This window comes from Lucilia sericata, unplaced genomic scaffold (assembly GCF_015586225.1).
Source record: "Lucilia sericata isolate MDLA Ls3-8-SP2 unplaced genomic scaffold, ASM1558622v1 Contig000002F_arrow, whole genome shotgun sequence".
Classification (NCBI taxonomy): Eukaryota; Metazoa; Arthropoda; class Insecta; order Diptera; family Calliphoridae; genus Lucilia; species Lucilia sericata.
In genome coordinates this window covers 2,936,423-2,942,855 of record NW_023994043.1, presented here as the reverse complement: position 1 = coordinate 2,942,855, position 6,433 = coordinate 2,936,423, and positions in this window count along the sequence as shown.

Below are 6,433 nucleotides of genomic sequence, written 5' to 3'. Positions count from 1 at the left end.
AAATAGAAAATTGTTCATATATCTTCTTTCTTCTTGGAGATATCATCACCTAAAGCTTGATACACAATAAATGTACAAAACTATATATTATAACTATATATGAATATTCCAAGTTTAAAAATACTTTTTGAATTGTTTAAAAGTCTGATGTAGTTGCTGAGATATCATCCGTTGAAGTTTAAAACAATATTTATAAAGCATTATACCTCCGACCAATAACGGTATCATAGTATTTATATCCTACCACCGCCCCACGTGTATCTTACGCAGGTGGCAATTTTCGCACATGCATTTTGCTCAAGTACTCGAGCTATCTAATCTCTTGCCATAGTAGCCCCGTTGGGGAATGATAGGTGTCATGAAGCAAGCTCTATCTAACCCCGACAAAGGAAAGGCAATCACTGGTTAGAATTGATAGAAGGGGCGGATCCAAACATCAGGTGAAAACACCCTATTGATGCTATGAACAATACAAACATTCTCATCATCTAAAGACTCACCCTAGTGCATTCCTGGACCTCTTAAAGTCGCGCAACCACACAACTGAGATGGCTTCTGTTGTTTCTGAAACAGCACCTAGGGACGAATTTGTGTTTCGGAAACACACATCTTCATTTAATTAGCCAAACTTATTTCGGTGGCCAAGTGAGCATGTTCAGAGTAAACTCCAGCACATTCAAATATGAAGGAAAATCACCGCTAAATTAAAGATAAAGGTATAAACGACTCCTATACGTCTCATTAAACTTCTCCGCCACTTTAACCGTCACTCCATCCGTCAGAAACAAGTATCTGATGGTATACCGTACACCAACGTATAGCCAATCTTTGCATTACCAGCTCAAATCCAAAATTTTTTTAATCCACAGCCTTGCCCTGCGAATTTGGCAGGGCTGTTTTAATCACAGCCACTACGTAAATCTCGAAGGAACCTGAGCCAACTGACCAGCCAGGACAAAGTCCTGCTTGCAACAGACCACCCGCAGTACCAGATTATGTGGTTCTCTGGTTAGACCCCATGACGAATCATAACAAGGACTAGCCGAGGAGTGAAGTGACATCACCAGTTTATAGTCCCAGCAGACTAGAGGTACTGGGTAGCACCTCTTTACCCTGGGATTGCAATACTCCAATATGCGGGTCATACATCATGGAAACATGTCCCGGGGGTGTCCCTGCGGTAACAGAAACTTATCCCGAAAATTTATATTTCACCGTGTATCAATCTTCTAACAAAGCAACCGTAGTACCAGATTATGTGGTGTTCTGATTTGACCCCATGTCAAATCATTCCAAGAAAAGGCCGAGAATACATTTGATCATCACCAGTTTATAGTCCCGGCAGACTAGAGGTACTGGTAGCACCTCCCTAACCGGGATTGCAATACACCAAGATAGGGTCTGTCATCAAGGATACATGTCCCGGAGCGGAGGGGGAACTAGACAATTAGAAGTAACTGGAATTTGTTTAAGCTTTAATTACTTCTAAAGCTTCAATTACTTCTATGCATTCATTCCACTCGGGTAGAGTCCTTCAACGAAATTTCTCACAGTTACAATAAAAACAATGATACTGTCATCCACCCTTATCCGCGACTGAACGGCTCAGCGTTACTTCCCTTCTAGAGTAAGGTATATCAGTCCGTTTACAATTCATATCCAAATTTTTAATCATTATATCAGACATGCTTACTAGAATTTTGTTCATTAAAATCTGTTAATTTATATAGGAGATATGATAACGATTCCGGCCCGTATTCAATACCAAACGATCAACTGGTCCATGTTCAACTAAAAATATTTTGGGATAAGAACTTTGCTCAATTTCAAACTATTATCGAGCCAACAAAGGGAAAGACTATTTTAGTCGGCTAAGGGCTTTCAATCCCAGCAACAACAACAACTGCGTTACAAGATTGTCGAGCACCCAGAATATGTATGTATTTATTGTATGATCTATAAGCAATAATTCCATGTGTTATAAAAAACCAGTATTATTTTCCAATCAAAACTCATGGATCAAAATTTTAGTTTTAGAATATGGACTTTCTATAGAATTTATAATCAAAATTTGTTCAAAAAGGGTAAAAAAAATTGGATAATTTAAAGAAAGGGGTTACAAAAAGTGTTGGTTCTTTGGCCCGGCCATAGCTGTCAACAAGTATTGATTTCTTTCTAATGCTTTATATCGAACCTTGTGGATTATCTGGGACTACAATATTGAGATATTTGACAGGTTCCACGCTACATATATCTAATACCATAAAAATATTAATCTTGCCAAAACGGAGCCTTCGACTTTTCTTGGCAGTTTTGTGCGTAGAAAACTACCACGTTAACCAATCAAAGAGGAAATTTATTACATTTTTTCTCGAAATCGAAAATTTTCTTTAAATAATGAAATGAAAATTTTTAAAAAAAATTTCATTGAATATGCATTTTTTTGAAAAATGTGTATTAATATTTTCCATTTATTTTTGTAAAAGCTACAAAAATATGCCACATTTCTATATGACTCATTTTAAAAAGTAGGGCCATAACAAGGGAAATTCCTTGAAATACTGCGATGTCGCGTGCTATAATGCTGGATTTTAGAGGCGTATGTACTTTTTGTTTTTTACTTTTATTTTGCGAGTGATAAGAATGTTTTTATTATTTTTTTTTTCGTTCTTAAGAAGTACAAACATGTATGTGTTTTAATAATTTAATTTTATTTATTTAATTTAATATTTAAATACAAAATGGGTTTATTTGTTTACATGATCTCTTATCTGCATAAAGTTGAATTATAAAATTTCAGCAAAAGAGTACATGTTCCGAATAAGTTGCTTTTTCCCTTTAATGATTAACGCAAAAAAGTCCATTATAACAAAAAAAGTTCATGGTAATTAATTTTAATTTGGAAAAAATAAATCATCAAATGTAATCCATTTCATGTAGTGACAATATTTGTTATAAAATATTAAATTCAATAAATTGCATTCATTACAAGTGTGAATATTTTGGGTTGGGTTTTTTTTTTAAACAATAATGTGTCATATTAAACAATTCTAAAGCACCTGTAGTACCTACTTATAAAAAAACACAAAACTATATTTAGACTTTAATACCAGCTATAGCTATACTATATAGTATACGTAAACATATATAGCTACTAGATATTTAAATAATCATTGTCTAAAGTTCAGTTTTCTTTTATAAATGACACGTCATGTTGACATGCCGCTTTTAGTTATAGTTTATTATCTTTTAGTATATTTTTAAATTAATGGGTAGTTTTATTTGCATGTTAAACGAATGGACTGACTCAGTGTATCTGTCTGTCTATTGACTGAGATAGGTCAGTAACATTGTCGTTTTTTTTTTTTTTGTATTGAAATTATTAAATTCTTCCGCTGACATTTTATTTGTTATGAAATACTGAAAAAATCAAGTTTTAATGTTTGAACAAAAATATGGGGACTTTGGTACCATGCTGGGGGAATACTCAACTCACATGCTGTTAATTAAATATTCATATATATTATTGTTTTAAAATCTTGTTTAGTCATGTTTAGAGACAATTTTAGGATTTTTTTTTATTTTGAACTTTATATTTAATGTTTAGATCTGATTACCTTGATTGATTCTTAATTTGAATCTTAATTAGCTTTGGAGAAATCCGTTATCTTTTGAGTGGTTTTAGATTTTGTCTGAGACTTTTTCTATAATGACTTTGCATATTTTGATTATATAGTGAAAGAAATTAGAATATATTTAAAAAAAATATATATGCCAATTACAATTTATTCATTCCTCGGTAATTCCTTGGAATAATTTGACATGGGGTGCGAACCAGAGAACCACATAATCTGTTACTACGGGTGGCCAGTTGCCATTTAGGACTTTGTCCTGGCTGGTCAGTTGGTTAAGGTTCCTTTGGGATCCACATAGTGGCTGTGGTTTTAAACCCTAATTCGCGGGAAGAGAAAGTGGCGGTTAAAGGACTGCGAAAACGGTGATGAAATCTATAATTCGGGATAAGTTAGGTGCTCTTGCCGAATGACAACGGACTGTGAGACTATGTGTTGGCAATAAGTCGGTGTTAAGTGTATATGATACAGGATGAATGTAGGGGTATACGAATCTCATCCGCTCGTACATCTAGAGTGAGTCTGTCGAATGTTGTTCTCTTATGAGTGTGTCGGATGAATGATAAGTGTGCACCATTCGATGGATGAAAGGTATCTTAAACATATGATACCATTGAATATTCCTTCCTTGTTCAGGTATGTTCAGTGCCGACTCAACAGAGGCCATCCCATCTGCGTGGTTGTATACGGAAGTGATGTTTTTGCATCTCGGAAGTTAAGCAATGGGGCAGCAATGGTCAGAGATTAGATAGATCGAGTACTTGAGTAAAGTGATTGTACATGGACCGGCACAGGCATGCACACAAATTGCCACCTGCGTGTAAGAAACACAAGGGGTGTTGGTGGTCATTCGCCCTTTGGGTGAAAAGACCACCATGAAACAGGCCAATCGTGGCGATACCAATCATTGGTTCGGGTTTTCTGTCTGGAATTGAAATTAGTCTTTAAAAAGAATTTCAACATGTCATAGACGTTTTTCGGTCATTGCTCGCTTCAAGCTCATCACTTGTATACGCCACATGTTCCCATAGGTCCCTTTTAGTCCCATCTAGGGTGATCGACACGATTTTTCAACCGGTTTTAAAACCGGTTTTTTCTGCTTTACCAGTGTCGGGTTTTTCTTAATGTTGATTTTTCGAATATCGAATATCCCGGTTTTTTCACTTTTTAAAAACCGGTTTCGAATACTTTTATTTGCTTTGTATTCAAAGATTATTTAAATGAAATTTTTAAGTAAATAATAATACAGCCCGTCTAAATTTTAAAAATATCCGAGTCCAGGAACTAGCGTATATTTTTCTACAACTCCTTTGGTTAAACTTTTTTGATTTTCCTAATTAATTAAAAAAATGTATTTGTAAAATTGATAACTGTTTGATAAAATTTTATCAATCTTAAGATTATATTCCAATTACCATAATTAATTTACGGCTGAAATTTTATGGAAGTGTTGGAATGCCTATGCAAATTTCCTAAACAGGGCTTTTAAAATAAGCTAGGATTACATAGTACCTTCTGCTTAACAGAAGTGTCCCACTTTTTTCCTAATTTTTTTATATTAAAGAAATAATGTAAATCAGACGACTAGATCTAAAGTTATAATCTTCTAAACAAGTAAAAATCATTTCGGGCCATGTTTTATTAATCAAATTTAAACATAAACATTAAGTTTTTCAAATTAAAATATATTTTTTTATTTATAATGAAAAACCGGTTAACCGGTTTTTTCTGAATTTGAAAAATATCAACCGGTTTTTTTTAAATGTCAACTATTCGAACTATTCGAAAACCGGTTTTTGGAAAATGTCGAATAATCGATCACCCTAGTCCCATCACATATAAAGCATTGCCATAGCACCATAATTATTTGATTTGGTGTAGATTCGGTTGGTTGGTGTTTCATATACGATCTTTTACGCTTCGAATTATCATAATAGATTCAATTTTATCGCAAGTTATGGTGTTTATAGTGTTGAAGCAGCATTTCGGTAATGCAGAATTGTCTTTGCAGGTCTATCGTCTTCTATTCGTATGGTAACGAATGAATGGTTCCGTGTGATCCTGCCGCTCTCAAACGTTTTGAAATTGCTACTTGAGTAGCTTGTTGGGTTGCAAATTAGTTGCACATAATAACTCCGGAGAACATGGGTAGATCAGCGCCTTTAGTAAAGTACAGACTGATACTCTAGACCATTTGAATGTTGGCGCTCTATGTCTGGATCAAGAACATGATAAGGAATAAGCTGCGAGATGTACGATATAACGAGCAGGAAAAATAAACTATAGGATGGCACTTTACTCTGGGTAAACACAATCAATAGCCTCTGAAAATGAACGTAGGCCTGTCTGCTATAAGGGGAAAGAACCAAATTATTTGTGTACTTAGTAGAACCAAGAAAGCCCCGTGGAATGTTTTAGTACACAAGCATCAGACATGCCCGATAGCAACCAGACAAAGAATTTATCGGGAACTTTGAGACACTAATCCTAGAGAGAAAGCTATTCTTCGGGCACTTGCAATAATGAAAATGTAGGTGGAACCCATGAGGTCTCTAACGAAAAGAGTTCAAGAAGATTCCTCAGAATGATCGAAATCTGAGTGGAAAAATAAGATTACTGGCACAACTATATAAAATTGGACGAGAGGAATAAGACGAATATAGAGCATACGGAGAGCACAATGAAACTTTCTATGTCATTGTCAGCCATTCGTCAAAATTAGATCTAAATATATTGTTAACGATGTTATTCCATATATAACATTAATCACGAACACTTAAAGAACTGAGATTTAAGGAGCT